At 45.7% G+C, this 21,294-nt stretch overlaps 1 non-coding gene across 1 annotated transcript; it reads right to left on the reverse strand.

The window, feature by feature from the left end:
* Positions 1 to 13,682: 13,682 nt before the first annotated feature.
* trnap-agg (transfer RNA proline (anticodon AGG)) lies at positions 13,683 to 13,775 on the reverse strand. The gene is made up of 2 exons: positions 13,740 to 13,775; positions 13,683 to 13,718 (listed from the first exon to the last, which is right to left on the reverse strand). It is a non-coding gene; the product is annotated as a tRNA-Pro (tRNA).
* Positions 13,776 to 21,294: the final 7,519 nt, after the last annotated feature.

Genomic DNA, 21,294 nt, shown 5'->3' on the forward strand with positions numbered 1-21,294 from the left:
TTTACTAAGTTCCCAGTTCTGCCTTGTGCTTTGTCTTGAAATCCTCTGTTTTGTTACAGTTCTGGATTATTACGGATCACCCACACTCTCTCATTGTTCTAATTGTAGTTCTAGTATCTGACCTTATTCCCCACAATCTTGGACGCTGTGCCTGATACCTGACGAGCAATTGCACCACTTGCTTTCTATATTTACCAATGTCTAGTCCTATACTTCCAAGCTCTGTAGCAAATGTCGCTGCAACGACCAAAGATTTCCAAAGTAAACAAATGAGTAGGAATGTAAAGCACAAATTTTCAAAACAAAATAAATAAGTGACAACCAAAGAATTACTTTGGAAGTCTGGTCACTAATTTTTTTTTATGTATACTAGTCCAGCTCCGGTGGTGCACACAGGAAGCAGAGTTAGAGGGCAGGGGTATTGGGTAAATGTAACCTTGTCTTACTATATTATACCTCCTACCAGTGGTGGTAATGCAGGATGAGGAGGTGTAATTAGAGTGGCAGGTTTACATGGTCAGTTTCAATTATAAATGTTGGAATTTATAATGGTGCATGTAGGTGGAAGATATTTAATAAAGCCCACAAGGGATTAATTACCATTAATGACATCTTCAGATTTAATGAAAATGTCAGATGAATGCTAAATCCCACACAAGTTACTATATCAGAGGGATCACTTCTAAAATTGGACCTATTTCATAATTCCGGTTTTCAAGATATCTAACTGAGCTCTTTAGATTATCCTGTAGACTCCAATCCTAATAGTTAACCAAACTGACTGTATACAATCACAACAGGAAAACAGAGCACACAGTGAAGTTGTATCTAACTCCTTGCCAGAGTATTCAAAGATGAAGTTGGATCCAGGGACACATCAACCAACACTATCATAACATGCATAATACAATTAACATCATCCTGGTTACAATATTGAAGATTAAGTTAGTGGCTGGATGCTTCATATCAATGGAATCTAAACCGTCATAGGCACAACAGTAACTTTGTACTGCTATCTAAGCATTAGCTAGGTTCTGCTGAGTAATTTGTACTCCAATATCCCGAGGCTGCAGTATGAATTTACCGCAGTTTAGTTTGCGCTCTGCGTTCAATGTAACTGATAAGTTGGAGTACCAACTCCATGTGATGAGCATAAAACACAAAGCCTGGTCCTTTAGCCAGTTCTCTCCTTCCTCTCATACTCGCGATCACTTCAGGGACTACCTGTAACCAATATTTAGCTGTGTTCCTCACTTCATCCTAGCTCAACTAACTTGTTTTGTGTGCTATTCATCTGCATTATTACTTTCTGTGCTAAGATGCAAGCTATTAAACTCCAGTTGTGATATTCTTTGCCATTTTTAGCTTCTGTTTGATTAAGCACTGATCTTGGTTTCCCAATTTCCAGTCCCAACATTTTCGTGGCTTTGGAGACCACCTTCCAAAGTTCTTCACCACTTGGTCTCACCTTCGGATATGGATGCAAACACACGTCCTCAAATATCCCACAAGGGCTTGTGACCATTACTCGCCAACTAAGTTAAACAATTCAATCACATGGATTTCTGGATTAGAAACTGGGCTGTTGCAATAACATTTGAGTTGCTGTACAGAGTTTTAAGATGTTTTTTGCACTTTTTAAATTTGCACTGGGTAGTTGAGGTTCTTGAATCACCATTCTCAATGAAGTGGAACAATTCAACCACATGGACTGTGTTCCATTGTATCATTAAATTAGTTAGAGATGTCACAAGGATAGTTCCCTGATTTTTTAAAAATAGTTTAACGAAGGAAAGACTCCAAGTAGAACTCTCCTAATTTCCCTTGCTCACACCAAGTCCTGTTCACCCTTCACTCCTGTGCTCGCTGACCTAAATCGGCTCCCGGCCCGACACTGGCTCAATTTAAAAATTCTCTTCCGTTTTCAAATCCCTCCAAGGCTTCCCACCTCCCTTTCTATTTCCCACCATTGGCAGCTGTGCCTTCAGAAGTCCAGGCCCTAAGCTCAGGAATTCCCTCCTTAAACCCCTCCGCCTCTACCTCGCCACCTTTTTAAGATGCTCCTTAAAACCTGCCTCTTTGAGCAAGTTTTTGTTCATCTGTCCTAATTAATATCTTTATGTGGCTCGGTGTGAAATTGTGTTTGATCATTCCTGTGAAGTGTCTTGGGACATTTTACTATGATAAAGGCAATATATAAATGCAAGTACTTGTTGACCCTATCTGTTCAATCTACTGATTTAAAAAGAAAGAAACAACTTGCATTTATACAGTGCTTTTCATGACCTCGATGTCCCAAAGCACTTCTTTTTGTCTCTTTTGAAGTGTAGTCACTGGTGTACTGTGGAAAATGTGGCAGCCAATTTGTGCACAGCAAGGTCCCACAAACACCACTCTGATCATCTGTTTTAGGTTTTAGTTGAGGGTTAAATGTTGGCCAGGAGAGCTCTTCTTTGAATAGTGCCATGGGATCTTTTGCATCCACCTGAGCGGGCCTAAAGTTCAACATCTGGTACCAATGACTTTAAATCGGGACATCTTCCAGAATGGTTTGCTAAAGGTTTTCCCAGTAGTGTGCTGAGGCCTAAACCTTTCCTAAAGTGTTGATTTATGATACAAGACAAATTCAATGACTGACTTCTCGTGCAAATGTCTTGCATTAACTTCTCGTATTGCTCAAACGGAGAGAAAGATAGAGCCTTTCATTCTGACTGAACACAAGTATTTGGAGAACTTCCAGACCAGTTTTAGACTCAAACTTTTAACTTCTTGGGTGTTGGGATTGGCACTTTTGGTCACTCTTTTAATGTAGAAGTTCGCAAACAAAGTTACCAACCCTCCATACATATGTGCAATTCATGATGAAACAGAACAATAATGGATAAAGAATACAACACTGAAGGAGGCCATTCGGCCCATTGTGGCCGTGCTGCCTCTTTGAAAGAGTTTTCCAATTAGTACTTGCTTTTCCAAACAAAAATAAAATACTGCAGATGCAGGTAATCTGAAATTAAAAACAGAAAATGCTGGAAATACTCAGCAGGTCAGGCAGCATCTGTGGAGAGAGAAACAGTTAATGTTTTAGCTCAATGACCTTTTGTCAGAGCTGGGAGAAATTTGAGATTTAACAGTTTGTAAGCGAGTACAGAGGCAGAGAAAAGGGGGAGGGGAGGAAAGAACAAAGGGGAAGATCTGTGATAGGCTGGAAGACAGGAGAGATGAAATGATTAAAGGAGTGATGGTGCAAGGCTAAAGGGGGTGACGATGGCAAAAGAAAATAAACTAAATGGCAACAGCAGATTCATTACCAGCCCCTACTGTCCCAACAAATGGGAGCAGTGTTGAGACCAGAAGGCTGTAAAGTGCCTAATAGAAAGATGAGGTGTTGTTTCTCGAGCTTGTGTTGAGCTTCATTGCAACAGTGTAGGAGGCCGAGCTGCAGTCGTGCAGATAACAAACTGATGCCTCTATTTCCTCATTCAATAGTTCAGGTGATATGAAAAGCCCCGGTGTCCTGACCAACATTGTCCCTCAACTAATACCACCAACAACAGTGTTTTCACTTCAAAAGTAATCCATTGGATGGGAAGCACTTTGCAACATCCTGAGAGACGTGGTAGGTTGTTCCGTAAATTCAATTTTGTTCATTCTTTAAGACTTACGACTGACTGTCTCAGCACTGACTGCATGTATAACAGGACTGAGTGTCCCAGCACTGACTGTGTGTATAACAGCACTGACAGTCCCAGTCCTGACTGTGTGTATAACAGGACTGAGTGTCCCAGCACTGACTGTGTATAACAGGACTGACTGTACCAGCACCGACTGTGTGTATAACAGCACTGACTGTGTGTATAACAGGACTGAGTGTCCCAGCACTAACTGTATGTATAACAGGACTGACTGTCCCAACACTGACTGTGTGTATAACAGCACTGACTGTCCCAGCACTGACTGTGTTGTAAGTGGTTTCCCTTAGGTGTTTTCGACGCACAACCACTTTACAATAGTTCTAGAGCTGGGAGTGATGAATAAGCCAGGGATGAATACCTTGGTCTCAACCAGCAATGCTTTTATTAAAGTTAATGCACACACCTGCACCCAGTAAAACCACACACACCCTGGTGTGTAAAACAAACACATGCAGTACAGCACACAGCCTTGCCCATCTAAGCAAGCCCTTACTCGCGTCTAAAACCTCCCCTGAAAAACCCCTAAGATTTGGTTGGGAGAACACCCCTCACACCGTGGCTGTGATCTTAAAAGATGCGTGTGCAGAGATGATGCTCACCGATTTGTTTGCTTACTCGCTGTTTCTCCTGATGAAAACGTGCCTCTTCTGGTTTCTTCTCTCCATCCCACACAGAGGGTACGGTTCTTGTAGAGGCAAGGCAGCGAGAGCAAGAGAGAGAGAGATGTGGCCACACGGCCTCTTTTATACCCCCCAGTTCATTTGGCTTTTCAGGCCGAATAAAGCTTGTTCCGAAGCTTCCTGGGGATGTGTCTTATTCTGGCCCAATAAAAATTTTTCCTTGTTTTCGAGGCTTCCTATTTTGAGTCCAGTGATGGGTTTTCACTTCCGACCAGTCTGGGTTTAATGGCTTTCTATCTTGGCCATTGTCTTCCCAGATTACACCTGCCCATCATTCCAAGTCCAACATGGAGAAGTACCTGGGCCCCTCCCACAAGCAGACTTCCAGTTTTTTCTGCAGTGAGAAAATTAAAACGCGAGGTCCAGATAATGTCCAACAAATCCTTGGGGATTAAAACGCAAGGTCCAGATAATGTCCAACAAATCCTTGGGGAGCCGATGCTTACAGTGTGTATAACAGCACTGACTGTTCCAGCACTGGCTTGTGTGTATAATAGGACTGAGTGTCCCAGCACTGACTGTGTATATAACAGCACTGACTGTCCCAGCACTGACTGTGTATAACAGGACTGAGTGTCCCAGCACTGACTGTGTGTATAACAGGACTGACTCTCCCAGCACTGTATGTGTGTATAATAGGACTGACTCTCCCAGCACTGTATGTGTGTATAATAGGACTGAGTGTCCCAGCACTGACTGTGTGTAACAGAACTGACTCTCCCAGCACTGACTGTGTGTATAACAGGACTGACTCTCCCAGCACTGTATGTGTGTATAATAGGACTGAGTGTCCCAGCACTGACTGTGTGTAACAGAACTGACTCTCCCAGCACTGACTGTGTGTATAACAGGACTGAGTGTCCCAGCACTGACTGTGTGTGTAACAGAACTGACTCTCCCAGCACTGACTGTGTATGTAACAGGACTGACTCTCCCAGCACTGACTGTGTATGTAACAGGACTGAGTGTCCCAGCACTGACTGTGTGTATAACAGGACTGACTCTCCCAGCACTGACTGTGTGTATAACAGGACTGACTCTCCCAGCACTGACTGTGTATGTAACAGGACTGAGTGTCCCAGCACTAACTGTGTATAACAGGACTGACTCTCCCAGCACTGACTGTGTGTATAACAGGACTGACTCTCCCAGCACTGACTGTGTGTATAACAGGACTGACTCTCCCAGCACTGACTGTGTGTATAACAGGACTGACTCTCCCAGCACTGACTGTGTGTATAACAGGACTGACTCTCCCAGCACTGACTGTGTATGTAACAGGACTGAGTGTCCCAGCACTAACTGTGTATAACAGGACTGACTCTCCCAGCACTGACTGTGTGTATAACAGGACTGACTCTCCCAGCACTGACTGTGTGTGTAACAGAACTGACTCTCCCAGCACTGACTGTGTGTATAACAGGACTGAGTGTCCCAGCACTGACTGTGTGTGTAACAGAACTGACTCTCCCAGCACTGACTGTGTATGTAACAGGACTGACTCTCCCAGCACTGACTGTGTGTATAACAGGACTGACTCTCCCAGCACTGACTGTGTGTATAACAGGACTGACTCTCCCAGCACTGACTGTGTATAACAGGACTGAGTGTCCCAGCATTAACTGTGTGTATAGCAGGACTGAATATGGCTGAAATTCAGAGTCCGGATAAGGGCCGTTACCGTTGTTTTGCGGCGGCCATGCGGCGGAATCAAGTGGCCGTCACGACCTATATTCAGTGCGAGAGTTTTTGGGGCAGCATCCGCTTTCGCCCCAATCCACAGACTTCCGCTGCAGCATGAGGCTTGCAGCTATAATGACGTAATTAAAGTGTGCACCGCTGCCACTCTGCCACACCATCTATTTTCACTATAAAAAAGCCTGCTTTTTTTCTGACGGTGCCCACAGCAGCTTTGTGGGTCGCTGCACTTTGCCGGGCTGCTCGAGAGTGCCAGAGGAGGAGAACAGAGGTTTGGTGTGATTGGGTTTTTTTTGTACAAACTTTCTCAGATTTGTCTGTAGGGGGTTTCTAAACCTGCAGTGGACTTTTGACAACGTTTTGAGAGTGTAAAACACTTTTTCATTCTCACTGATTAGTCGTGGCCTGTAGTCCTCATTCTCTACTTCACAGAGGCCACCTAGTGAGGGTCGAGGCCTGCAGATAGAATGGGCTGTGTTAACAGGGCATCTCCTTGTGCACATTACGAGAGGCAGGGCAGCATGTAGGAGAAGGCAGCGCTGTCAGCAACGGGCACAGAGACAGCGGGCAAGGGAGGCAGTAGCCATGGCTGCTCAACAGGGAGAAGGGCCTGCAGAAGGCTGCAGACCTCCACGTATAGAGGGTGGCCAGCAGGGAGATGGTGTGAGGAGGAGGGTCAGGTACGCTGACCCCCCGCACCATCATATACTGGGCCCAGGAGCCTTGCCAGCAGCAGCCTGCAGAGGCTGAGGAACATCAGCAGGAACAGGGAGAAGACGATCAGCCAGGTGCTATTGGAGGGGCCCAGAAAAGACCTGGGGGAAGGAGGCCCTATCGTCAAAGGGTGTACCGACGACAGTTTTCATTCCTGGAGTTCAGTGATGAGCAATGTTTGCGAAGGCTGCGATTTAGAAAGGACATCCTGAGAGAGCTGTGCAATGTCCTGCGGCCAGATCTGCAGCCTCACACAAGGCTGAGGACAGCTCTTAGAAAGAGGTGTACTGCCAGGGGACTGGCGGATGGTTAATGTAATGCCTATATTTAAGAAGGGAGATAGAACATGTCAAGTCAGCTTAACATTGGTGGTAGGAAAAATAATGGAATCCCTACTAAAGGAGAAAATAGAAGAACATCTAGAAACCAAAAGTATAATAATAAATAATCAGCATGGATTTCAAAAGGGAAAGTCTTGCTTGACTAATCTCATTGAATGTTTTGAAGAGGTAACAGAGAAAGTTGACAAGGGTAATGCAGTAGATGTGATTTATTTAGATTTTCAAAAGGCCTTCGATATGGTATTCCATAATAGACTGATGAACAAGGTCAGAGAATGCGGAGTCAGGGCACAAGTAGCAGAATGGATAGCTAGCTGACTTCAAGACAGAAAGCAGAGAGTAGGGGTAAAGGGTAGCTATTTAAAGTGGCAGAAGCTGGGTAGTGGTGCTCCACAAGGATCAGTGCTGGGACCACTGTTGTTCACAATTTATATTAACGATTTAGACTTTGGAACCAAAAATACAATTTCTAAATTTGCAGATGACACCAAATTAGGGGGAATAACCAATACTGAGGACTGCAACAAATGACAAGAAGACATTAATAAACTTGCAGAATGGACATATAATTGGCAAATGAAATTCAACACAGATAAATGTAAGGTATTACATTTTGGTAAGAAAATAGGGAGTTCACAGATTATTTGGAAAATAAGAATCTAAATGGGGTAGAGCAAAAGGATCCAGGAGTACAAATACACAAATCACCTGAAGTATCGACACAGGTTAAGAAGGCCATAAAAAAGCAAACCAAGAACTAGGGTTTATTTCTAGATAGAATTGAAAAGTAGTGAAGTTATGCTAAACTTGTATCGAACCTTGGTTAGACCACATTTGGAGTACTGTGTGCAATGCTGGTCACCATATTATAAAAAGGATATCAAGGCACTAGAAAGGGAGCAGAGAAGATTTACAAGGCTGGTACCAAAAATAGGAGGGAACACCTATCAGGAAAGGATGAACAGGCTGGGTCTCTTTTCTCTTGAAAAAAACAGGCTGAGGGGTGACCTAATAGAGCTCTTTAAAATTATGAAAGGTTTTGATAGAGTGGATTCAAAGAAAATGTTTCCACTTGTGGGGAAGAGCATAACTAGAGGCCATGAATATAAGATAGTCACCAAATAAATCAAATAGAGAATTCAGAAGAAACTTCTTTGCCCATTGAGTGGTGAGAATCTGGAACTCGCTATCACAGGGAGTGGTTGAAGTGAATATGTATTTGAGGGGTTGTTAGATAACCATATGAGGGCGAAGGGAATAGAGGATTATGCTGATAGGATTAGATGAGGAAAGATGGGAGGACGCTTGAGTGGAACATAAACACCAGCATGGACTGGTTGGGCCGAATGGCCTGTTCCTGTGGGGTTCGCAGGAGGAGGCCAATATGGATCAAGTGGAGTGTGGGAAATTGCACTCCGCTTCCATTGAGGGGTGGTAAGCCAATTCTGCGGGGGGAGAAGGACTTCCATGTTGGGGGGGGGTGCTGGGGTGGGTGATTAGTCATGATCTTGTTGAATGGCGGTGCAGGCTCGAAGGGCCGAATGGCCTACTCCTGCACCTATTTTCTATGTTTCTATGTTTCTATCATCCACTCAGCACTTCTGGCTGAAGATGTTTGCAAATGCACCAACCTTGTCTTTTGCACTCACGTGCTGGGCTCCACCATCATTGAGGATGGGGATATTCATGGAGCCTCCTCCTCTCTTTAGTTGTTTAATGGTCCACCACCATTCACGACTGGATGTGGCAGGACTGCAGAGCTTTGATCTGATCTGTTGATTGTGGGATCGCTTAGCCCTGCCTGTTACATGCTGGTTCCACTTTTTAGCATGCATGTAGTCTTGTGTTGCAGCTTCCCCAGGTTGGCACCTAATTTTTAGGTATGCCTGGTGCTGCTCCTGGCATGCTCTTCTATACTCCTTATTGAACCAGGGTTGGCCCCCTGGCTTGATCGTAATGGTGGAGTGAGGGCTATGCCGGGCCATGAGGTTACAGATTGTGGTGGACTACAATTCTGCCACTGATGATGGCCCACAGCGCCTCACGGATGCCCAGTTTTGAGCTGCTAGATCTGTTCTGAATCTATCCCATTTAGCTCGGTGGTAGTAACACACACAACACAATGGAGGCTGTCCTCAGTGTGAAGATGGGACTTCCTCTCCACAATGACTGTGCGGTGATCACTGCTACAAATGCTGTCGTGGACAGATGCATCTGCGACAAATAGATTGGTGAGAATGAGGTCAAGTAGGTTTTTCCCTTGTGTTGGTTCTCTCACCACCTGCCGTAGGCCCAGTCTGACAGCTATGTCTTTCAGGACTCGGCCAGCTCGGTCAGTAGTGGTGTTACCGAGCCACTCTTGGTGATGGATATTGAAGTCCCCCACCCAGAATATATTCTGTGCCCTTGCTACTCACAGTGCTTCTTCCAAATTGGAGGAGTACTGATTGATCAGCTGAGGGAGGGCAGTAGGTGATAATCAGCAGGAGGTTTCCTTGGCCATGCGGCGTCCGGAGTCAATGTTGAGGACTCCCAGGGCCACTCCATCCCGGCTGTATACCACTGTGCTGCCATCCTTGGTAGATCTGTCCTGCCCATGGAGGAGTTTGGTACATTGGTTAAAAGTTGTGATTCTGTGAGTATGACTGTGTCAGCTGTTGCTTGTGTAGTCTGTGGGACAGCTTTCCCACTTTTGGCACAAGTACCTAGATGTTGGTGTGGAGGACTTTGCAGGGTCAGTGGCTGGTGCCAAGTGGTCTGTCCAGTTTTCTTATTATCTGTAGCTTTTTTTTAAACAACTAACTGAGTGGCTTGTTCAGCCAGTATGTGGGGTTTGGGGGTTTGGAGTCACATATAGGCCAGACCAGGTAAAGACAGCCATTAGTGAACCAGAGGGGTTTTTATGATAATCCAGTAGTTTCACAGTCACCATTACCCATTACTAACTTTTTATTCCCAATTTATTTAATTAACTGACCTTAAATTCCAGCTGCCATAGTGAGATTTGAATTCACATCTCTGGATCATTAAGTCCTTTGAATTATTAGCCTAGTAATGTAACCACTATGCTACCGTTCCCGATAGCTCTTAATAAATAGATTTTAGTAGTCTTAGCCTTAAGTAATAGTCTGTTGGGTTGTGTTTTCCATTAGTCAGAGAGATCAGGAGTAGATGGTGGCAACTGGTATTATTTTTAGTTGTATATTCCAACTGTAAAAAAGGTTCAGTGTTCACCTACAGACTACTATCTTAGATACTTTCTGCACAAAGTCAAGTATCTGTTCTTCGGAAGACTGACGGCTTATGGAGGCTGACTGTTTTGTTCCGTGTAAATAAAAAAACCCTGGAGAAAGCCCAATAACTATATCCCAGGAAGTGTCAGGGCTTCTGAGGGAAGCTTTTGCGGGAGGGGGCGAAAGGAAACAGAAAAAGCTGTAAATTCACAGCAGTCATGTCAGCATCTGAAAGTGACAGAAAGGGTTAATGATAGCTTCCCTGATGGTCTAATGGGTAAAATAACTCTTGGTGTGCTGCTGAACCATAGGGTTTCCATGTTAGAATCATAGCACAGAAGGAGGTCATTCAACCCTACGTTCCCGTGCTGGCCCTTTGAAAAGCTATTCAATTAGTCCCACTTCCCTGCTCTTTCCCCATAGCCTGTTTTGCTTTTCAAGTGTATACCAATTCCCTTTTGGAAGTATTTATTGAATCCGCTTCCACCGCCCTTTCGGGCATTATGTTCCAGATCATAACAGCTCCCTGAGTAAAGAAAGCTCTCTTCATCTCTCCTCTGGTTCTTTTGCAAATTACTTTAAATCTGTGTCCTGCCATTGAAACTTTCTCCTTGTTGTCAGGACTGCAATATGTGGTGAGTTAGCAGATCTCAGTTAGGAGAGGAGTTACAGTGCTACAATTGGCCAATTTGCACGCAGCAAGCTCGCACAAACAGCAATGAAATAAATGACCATATTATCTGTATTAGTGGTGTTGGTTGGGAGATAAATATTGGCCCAAGACACTTGGGAGAACTTCCTGCTCCTCTACGAATAGTGCCGTGGGATCTTTTAGTTCCACCTGAGAGGGCAGATGGAGCCTCGGTTTAACGACTCCTCTGAAAAATGGCACCTGTCAGTGCAACACTCCCGCAACTTTGTGCTCACATTTTTGGAGTCGGACTCAAAGCCATGGTGAAAGGCTCATTGGTCTAGGAGCATTATTCTTGCTTAGATGGAACAGGCAAAGTAGAAATTGTGAGAGGTCCTGGATTCAAATCTCAGACAGGCCCTGTTTGCTGGTGGAATGGGCGGACATGTGGCAGATGAAGTTTAATGGAGAAAAGTGCAAAGTGATACATTTTGGTTGGAAGAATGGGGAGAGGCAATATAAACTAAAGGGTACAGTTCTTAAGGGGGTTGCATGAACAAAGAGACCTGGGGGTTCATGTGCACAAACCATTGAAGGTGGCAGGGCAGGTTGAGAAAGCAGTTAAAAAAGCATACAGGATCCTGGGCTTTATAAATAGAGGCATAGAGTACAAAAGCAAGGAAGTTATGATGAACCTTTAGAAAACGCAGGTTAGGCCACAACTGGAATATTGTGTCCAATTCTGGGCACTGCACTTTTTTAAGAAGGATGTGAAGGCTTTAGAGAGAGGGTGCAGAAAAGATTTACAAGAATGGTTCCAAGGATGAGGGAATTTAGTTACGTGGATACACTGGAGAGGCTGAGCTTATTCTCTTTACAGGAGAGAAAAATGAGAGGAGATTTGATAGAGGTGTTCAAAATCACGATGGGTCTAGGCAGAGTAGATAGAGAGAAACTGTTCCCATTGGCGGAATGGTCAAGAACCAGAGGACACAGATTTAAGGTGAAGATCCAACAGCGACACGAGGAAACATTTTTTTATGCAGTGAGTAATTATGATCTGGAATACACGGCCTGAAAGGGTGGTGGAGGAAGATTCAGTCATGGCTTTCAAAAGATAATTGGATAAGTACCTGAAGGAAAAAAAATTGCAGGGTTACGGGGAAAGGGCGGGAGATTGGAACTAGCTGAAGTGCTCTTGCAGAGATCTGGCACAAGCTCAATGGACCGAATGGCCTCCTTCTAACAATTCTATGATCCTATGATTCTAACCAAACAGGATCAGGCGTAGTTTGTGATGCCCTCCACAGTTGAACAACATGATGACGTTCTATGTCTCAGCTCACACATGAAGACTGGCCGCGTGGGCAAGGTTCTCTAGGGCAGGCCTGTTCCCCAGCAAGGTCCCGCATTTCAGACTGGTCATGAAAGTAAAAGCCCATGGGATCCAAGGCAAAGTGGCAAGTTGGATCCAAAGTTGGTTCAGAGGCAGTAAGCAAAGGGTAATGGTCGATAGGTGTTTTAGTGACTGGAAGACTGTTTCCAGTGTGGTTCCGCAGGGCTCAGTACCAGGTCCCTTGCTTTTTGTGGTATATATCAATGATTTGGACTTGAATGTAGGCGGTATGATTAAGAAGTTTGCAGATTATACAAAAATTGGCCGTGCGGTTGATAATGAAGAAGAAAGCTGTAGACTGCAGGAATATATCAATGGACTGGTCAGGTGGGCAGAACAGTGGCAAATGGAATTCAATCCTGAGAAGTATTAGGTAATGCATTTTGGGAGGGCTAATAAGGCAAGGGAATACATAATAAATGGTAGGAACAGAGGGACCTTGGAGTGCATGTCCACAGATCCCTGAAGGTAGCAGACCAGGTAGATAAGGTGGTTAAGAAAGCATAGGGGATACTTACCTTTATTAGCCCAGGCATAGAATATAAAAGCTTCAACTGTATAACACATTAGTTAGGACACAGCTAGTGTACTGTGTGCAGTTCTGATCACCACATTACAAGAAGGATGTGATTGCATTAGAGAGGGTACAGAGGAGATTTACGAGGATGTTGCCTGGACTGGAGAATTTTAGCTGTGAGGAAAGATTGGATAGGGTGGAGTGGCTTTCTTTGGAACAGAGGAGGCTGAGGGGGGACCTTATTGAGGTGTATAAAATTATGAGGGGCCGTGATAGGGTGGATAGGAAGGACTGTTTCCCTTAGCAGAGGGGTCAACAACTAGGGTGCATAGATTTAAAATAATTGGTAGGAGGTTTAGAGGGGATTTGAGGAGAATTTTTTTCACCCAGGGGGTGATGGGGGTCTGGAACTCACTGCCTGAAAGGGTGGTAGAGGCAGAAACCCTACCACATTTAAAAAGTACTTGGATATGCACCTGAAGTGCCGTAACCTACAGGGCTATGGACCAAGAGCTGGAAAGTGGGATTAGGCTGGATAGCTCTTTGTCGGCCGACACGGACATGATGGGCCAAATGACCTTCTTCTTTGCTGTAAATTTCTATGAGTCTATGATGAAGAATCGGAACGTACAGCAGGAGAAGGGAGAGAACTGACAAACGGGTTACGGCTGTGGGTATCGTCTCCAAACAGAATAAACAATAAGCCTCCGATAGATGGAAGATCAGTAAGAAATTATTTAAAAATGCTGAATATTTCTATCGATCGTGAGAGCAAAAGTGGGGCTCGTCCGGGATTTGAACCCGGGACCTCTCGCAGTTTAAAGCCCAGGATTTTTCCCCTAAGCGAGAATCATGCCCCTAGACCAACGAGCCCTCCTCTAGCTATGTGTAAAAAATTTTTACTTGTCTCTCTCAGAACTGCCACGTCTCTGCTATTTCATACTGTATACAGGAGCTGCAGGGAGGGAGGCTCGGGTTACACAGACACTCAGCAGCAGAAGCAGCACACATATGTTCTTCATCAGCTGGGCAACATATAACGGAGACATGCAGACCGGAAAGTTCAAACTTTAGACTGTAAAGAGTTGGCTGATCTGAACCAGCTAGTATTTGGGGTCCTAAAATGAGTCTCACCATCTAACTTTCTAAGTTAGATGAACCATAGGTTCAAATCTTGAGCACCGTAATTTCGGTTGGTATTCCAGTGTAATACTGAGCAACTGCTGGAGGTGCTGTGTTTCAGATTAGATGTCTGTCCTCTCAGGTGGATGTAGAAAAATCCCATGCTGCTATTTGAAGAAGAGCAGGGGAGTTCTCCCTGGTGTCCTTGACGATATTTATCCCTCAAATAACTAGTGAAACAAATTATCTGGTCATTATCACATTGCTGTTTGTGTGCATATAGGCTGTCTTGTGTCTTATGTGCACACTGCACCTCACAAGTACTTCTTTGGCTGAAAAGCACTTTGGGACGTCCTAAGGTTGTGAAAGGTGCTATACAAATGCAAGTCTTTCATCCTTTCTTTTCTTTACTGGTCTAAAATGCAAATTATAGAACTTTTATAACTGTGAATAAATTCATGAAGTTAATCATCAAATCTGTTAAAGGGAATCTGGATTGTATAAATACACAGAAACACACAGCTATCCCGCACTATATAAATCATCATAGGCAGATCCTCGAAATCGAGGAAGACATGCTTCCACTCTAAAAATGAGTTCTTAGGTGACTGTACAGTCCAATACGGGAATTACAGTCTCTGTCACAGGTAGGACGGACAGTCGTTGAAGGAAAGGGTGGTTGGGACTGGTTTGCCGCACGCTCCTTCCGCTGCCTGCGCTTGTTTTCTGCATGCTCTCGACGATGAGACTCGAGGTGCTCAGCGCCCACCCGGATGCACTTCCTCCACTCAGGGTGGTCTTTGGCCAGGGACTCCCAGATGTCGGTGGGGATGTTGCATTGTATCAAGGAGGATTTGAGGGTGTCCTTGAAATGCTTCCTCTGCCTACTTTGGGCTCGCTTGCCGTATAGGAGTTCCGAGTAGAGCGCTTGCTTTGGGAGTCTTGTGTCAGGTATGCGAACAGTGTGGCCCGCCCACATGTATAAAGACACAGAAACACATAGCAATCCTGCACTTTATAGGAACAATCAGTGGGTGTTATTTTGTCTGAAGGGTGGGGTGGGGATGATGCGACTGAAACGAGGGGCCAATTTTCCACATTGCCGATTTTTGCCGAAATTGTAGAGGTGCGCCCAATTTTTTGGGTGGCCGACTGCGCCAAAAAAAAGGTTGCAGGTTTCGCCGAAATAAACTTCATTGTGGAGCGGCGCAGCTTGTCCTTAAACTCTGTGGGTGGAGCTTAAGGTCTGCGCCGAAAAACTGAGGATGCCAGGATAACGAGAATCACACCGAAGGGCTGAGGCTGCAAAGTGAAACATACAAGATGTAGCAAGACATAATCAATTGTAGAGCCCCCGGTGCTGCTGCTATTCTCGGCCAATTGGCCGCCCCGCCCCCCCGTGCCGGTGCTGCTCCTATCCCGGGCCGAAAGGCGCCCTGCCTCCAGTGCTGGGTCCTGTTTCTATCCCGAGCCGAATGGCCCCCCCGCCCCTGGTGCCGCTGTTATCCCGGGCCAAACGACCCCCTGTCCCTGGTGCTGGTTCCATTCCTATCCCGGGCCGAATGGCCACCCGCTCCCGGTGTCATGTCTTCTTTCCTCCCTCCAAAACCTAACTCAACTCCGCTAAATCAATGGAGTCTTCTCTGTGTCAATTTTCTCTTCTCTGTGGCAATTTTCTTAAGTTCAGGTAAGGTTTTTCAGAACGGTGCACTGCGCCATTTTTGAAACAATCCTACTTGGCCAAACTCGCTTAAATGGCCAGAAATGGTGCTGCCGGCAGCCGGCACCTGCAGTGACGTCAAAAAATCGGGAACTAAAAATATCGTCCGTAAGTAGTTTACGATGGCACAGAAACTTTGGCGAAACTTGTAGATTTTAGTTTGCTCCAAAAAAAACAGCGATGCCAAAAAAACGGTGCAGAATGGTGGCGGAAATTCAGCCCTAAGTCCTCTTCAGTGAGAACACTATGGCTGCTGACTCTGGGCTGGCTCAATGCGGAGCCTGTGCCTCTGTAACATGAGCATCCTTCCCTACAGCTGCTGTGTGCACTGAGGGCGCAGAGACGTGGCTGTTCTTCGAGAGAGAAAAGATAAACATCTGGCGAAGGGCTCATTGGTCTAGGGGCATGATTCTCGCTTAGGGAACTATTAAAGTAGAAGATTGCGAGAGGTCCCGGGTTCAAATCCCGGACGAGCCCTGTTTTTCTCTCGCACTGGATGGACATAAATCATGATCCTGACTGTTATAATTTTACTTCACAAAGTTTCTTTGCTTACATAATTCTACATAAGCCACTCCAACCTTCTCAAATAAATCCAATCTCAGCCGGCCCTGTGTTCCCCCCAGTATCTTAGGCACAGTAAGCCAACCTTGTTCATCTGCGTTTTTTTCACCCCCACGATTCTCTGCCCTCTCCTCTTGCTGGAGTCCTGCCATGCAGGTGTGTGACCCCTCTGAGAAATTACCCAAGTGCCCGTTCTTCATGTGCACACCTCGACAGTGACGGGTGGCAGCCTATTCAACCATGGAAGGCATTGCAACCATATCCAATTGTATTCCTGACGTCCACACACGTTCACTGTCCAGTAAAGGTCAAGAGTTCAATTAAGCGTGCGTGCTTTGGCTGACTATGCTTTTTTCTAACCCAGGGCGTTGAGGTAAATTGCAATGCCCCAAATTACTGTACTACCTGAGATTAGCTAACTCAGCACAGGCCAGAGATCAAAGCTGGTCCCTCAGGGTCTGTATGATTCAGTGTTTGTACAATGTGGTGAGTTTACTCACTGAACCATCATGGGAGTTTCCTGAAGTAAGTCTTTGTACCTGTTAGAATAGAATACATAACACGCTATCACATGATGCAAGGATGCCTGCTGGGAGAGGTGGTTTGTGGACCTTGCATTGGTTTCAACAGTGTGAAACGGCTTCATTTATTCCGGTCTCACTCTGGGTGTTTATGTGGAACTCCTGGAATTGAGTAGCGATTAAAGCGCTCGTTGGTCTAGGGGCATGATTTTCGCTTAGTGGAACTATTAAAGTAGAAGATTGCGAGAGGTTCTGGGTTCAAGTCCCAGACGAGCCCTTTTTTTTTTCATTGCAAGAGGGATGGAGTACAAAAGCAGGGAGGTCCTGCTGCAACTGTATAGGGTATTGGTAAGGCCGCACCTGGAGTACTGCGTGCAGTTTTGGTCACCTTACTTAAGGAAGGATATACTGGCTTTGGAGGGGGTACAGAGACGATTCACTAGGCTGATTCCGGAGATGAGGGGGTTACCTTATGATGATAGATTGAGTAGACTGGGTCTTTACTCATTGGAGTTCAGAAGGATGAGGGGTGATCTTATAGAAACATTTAAAATCATGAAAGGGATAGACAAGATAGAGGTAAAGAGGTTGTTTCCACTGGTAGGGGAGACTAGAACTAGGGGGCACAACCTCAAAATACGGGGGAGCCAATTTAAAACCGAGTTGAGAAGGAATTTCTTCTCCCAGAGGGTTGTGAATCTGTGGAATTCTCTGCCCAAGGAAGCAGTTGAGGCTAGCTCATTGAATGTATTCAAGTCACAGATAGATAGATTTTTAACCAATAAGGGAATTAAGGGTTACGGGGAGAGGGCGGGTAAGTGGAGCTGAGTCCACGGCCAGATCAGCCATGATCTTATTGAATGGCGGAGCAGGCTCGAGGGGCTAGATGGCCTACTCCTGTTCCTAATTCTTATGTTCTTATGTTGTTATGTTGAAGCCAGCTCAGTACCACGCATGCAGCAGATCTGTCTGCCTCCGAAGTGAAGGGCCAACACCTACGATGCAAGATGCCAGCAATTCTGAGGAGAGTAGATGAGGCAAAGCAGAAAATATTTAACATAGGAACACGAGAAGCCCAATCAGCCCCTCGAGCCTGTTCTGCCTTTCAGTGATATCATGGCTGATCTGCACTTGTTGTTAAATGATGTCAAGCTTAGAGCTTTAAAAGCTGGCAGATTGTAGTTTATGGGGAGACTGAGGGAGGGGTGGAGTTCCACAGTTTGAGGGGAGACTGAGGGAGGGGAGGAGTTCCACAGTTTGAGGGGAGACTGAGGGAAGGGAAAAGTTCCACAGTTTGAGTGGAGACTGAGGGAGGGGAGGAGTTTCACAGTTTGAGGGGAGGCTGAGGGAGGGGAGGAGTTCCACAGTTTGAGGGGAGCCTGAGGGAGGGGAGGAGTTTCACAGTTTGAGTGGAGACTGAGGGAGGGGAGGAGTTCCACAGTTTGAGGTGAGACTGAGGGAGGGGAGGAGTTCCACAGTTTGAGGAGAGACTGAGGGAGGTTACAACAGAAGACAATGTGCTGAATATTGATGTTAACACGGTGAAGATACAGGGAGGAGGAAGAGTGTGTGGGGCAGGGCATTTGAGGTTTAGGCATTAAGAGAGAAAAGTTGAGAGGATGACTGACCAAAATAAGATTGGTAGGGGAGGGCGAAAAGAGAGAGAGGGAGAGAAGAAATGTTGGAACGGAAGGAAGTTAGAGGCTTGAGGTGAGAGAGGATTGAATAATAGGGGAATCAAGGGATATAGGAACAGGGTGGGTACATGGAATGAAGACTATTGCCCATTTGGAGGCTAAACACCAGTACGGACTGGTTGGGCCGAATGGCCTCTTTCCATGTTGTCACTTTAATGTAATGACACAATCGGAACCGTACTCACGAATGTCTACATAGAATTAAATAGAAAGTACAGCACAGAAATAGACTATTCCGCCCAAAAGGGCAATGCTAGTGTTAATGATCCACATGAGCCACCTTGCATCTCTCTTCATCTCACCCTATAAACGTAACCTTCTATTCCTTTCGTTCACATGTACTTATCTAGCTTCCCCTTAAATGCATCTATGCTATTCGCCTCAACCACACCATGTGGTAGCAAGTTCCACATTCTAACTGCTCTCTGAGTAAAGAAGTTTCTCTTGAATTCCTTATTGTATTTATTAGTGACTATCTTATCTTTCAGGCCCTTAGTTTTGGACTCCCATACAAGTTTTTTTTAAATGTATTCATTCACAGGATATGGGCGTCGCTGGCAAGGCCAGCATTTATTGCCCGTACCTAATTATCCTTGAGAAGGTGGTGGTGAGCCACCTTCTTGAACCGCTGCAGCCCGTTTAGTGAAGGTACTCCCACAGTGCTGTTAGGTAGGGAGTTCCAGGATTTTGATCCGGCAATGATGGAGGAATGACGATATATTTCCAAGTCAAGATGGTGTGTGACTTGGAGGGAATCTTGGAGGAGGGAGTGTTCCCATGCGCCTGTTGCCCTTGTTCTTCTAAGTGGTAGCAGTCATGGGTTTGGGAGGTGCTGTCGGAGAAGCCTTGGTGAGTTGCTGCAGTGCATCTTGTAGATGGTCCGCGGTGCGCCGGTGATGGAGGGAGTGAATGTTTAAGCTGGTGAATGGGATGCCGGTCAAGTGGGCTGCTTTGTTTTGGATGGTGTTGAGCTTCTTGAGTTTTGTTGGAGCTGCACTCATCCAGGCAAGTGGAGAGTATTCCATCGCACTCCAGACATGTCGGTGGTGGTAAGGCTTTGGGGAGTCAGGAGATGAGGCATTCGCCACAGAATACCCAGCCGCTATCCTCTTCTTGTAGCCATAGTATTTATGTGACTGGTCCAGTTAAGTTTCTGGTCAATGGTGACCCCCAGGATGTTGATGGTGGGGGATTTGACAATGGTAATGCCATTGGATGTCAAGGGTTAGACTCTCGCTTGTTGGAGATAGTCATTGCCTGGCACTTGTGTGGCACAAATGTTACTTGCCACTTATCAGCCCAAGCCTGAATGTTGTCCATATTTTGTTGCATGCAGGCATGGATTGCTCCATTAACTGAGGAGTTGCGAATGGAACTGAACATTGTGCAATCATCAGCGAACATCCCCCACTTCTGACCTTATGATGGAGGGAAGGTCATTGATGAAGCAGCTGAAGATGGTTGGGCCTAGGACACTGCCCTGAAGAACTCCTGCAGCGATGTCCTGGGGCTTGATGACCTCCAACAACCACAACCATCTTCCTTTGTGCTCGGTATGACTCCAGCCAGTGGAGAGTATTACCTCTGGTCCCCATTGACTTCAATTTTACTAGAGCTCCTTGGTGCCAAAATTGGTCAAATGCTGCCTTGATGTCAAGGGCAGTTACCCTCACCTTAGCTCTAGAATTCAGCTCTTTTGTCCATATTTGGACCAAGGCTGTAATGAGGGCTGGAGCCGAGTGGTGCTGGCGGAAATGTAAATGAGCATCGGTGAGGTAATGGGTGAGTTGGTGGAAACATCTGCTCTAGGTCTAACCTATCGAACGCCTTCATAATTTAAAAACCTCTATCAGGTCACCCTTCAACCTTCTTTTTTCTAGACAAAAGAGCCCCAGCCTGTTCAATCATTCCTGATAGTTATAACCTCACAGTTTGGGTATCATCCTTGTAAATCTTCTTTGCACCTTCTCTAGTGCATCTATGTCCTTTTTGTAATATAGAGAACTGTGCACAGTACTCCAAGCCAAATATGGAGACTAGAACTGTGCACAATACTCCAAGTGTGGTCTGAAAACGGATGTTTCATAAGGTAGCTGTAAAAAAACGGTTATAGTGCCATCTACCAGTACTGGAGGAAACTGCTTCCTCTAAGCTTAGTTTCCATCCCTTTACACAGGAATTACTCAATGTAAAGCAACCAAGGCCCAGTGCTGCTGCAGGAGGGCGACGGCTGCGAAGCCAGGTCGCTGATTGCAGTGCGGGCAGGCACAGCAGGAGGGGCAAAGGAGCGGCAAGAGTCCATAGAGGGAAGTGACCGGGGCCCAGGAGAGGCGTGAATCTGGGGCCCAGAAGAGGCGAGGGCCCAGGGGCAGCACAGGTCAGCCCACACTGCCATATGTGTGCGCGCTCGGTCTGTGCAGCAGAGCTGGTCTCCAGTTAGTCTTGGGTAATCCTTGCTGCTGGGCCAAGACCTAGCTCTGTCAAGCCCGTGTGGTGGCTGGTGTGCAACGGCCACCACACGTTAAAAAAATCCACGCACAGGCATCTTCCACCTTTCACGATATAGTTCGGGATCTGGGATATTAGGTCCTTCATTGAAACACCTGTGAACTCATCCCTTTTTGGTGTAGAAGCAAGTCATCCTCGCTTAGAGGGACTGCCTATGATGATGATGATGATCGCTGCACATATGGTATGTATTCTATGGGATGAATTCCCTTGAGTTCTCCCGCTCTCCCGCCATAACTTCATGCAAACACTGATTAAGC

This window comes from Pristiophorus japonicus, chromosome 13 (assembly GCF_044704955.1).
Source record: "Pristiophorus japonicus isolate sPriJap1 chromosome 13, sPriJap1.hap1, whole genome shotgun sequence".
Taxonomy (NCBI): Eukaryota; Metazoa; Chordata; class Chondrichthyes; family Pristiophoridae; genus Pristiophorus; species Pristiophorus japonicus.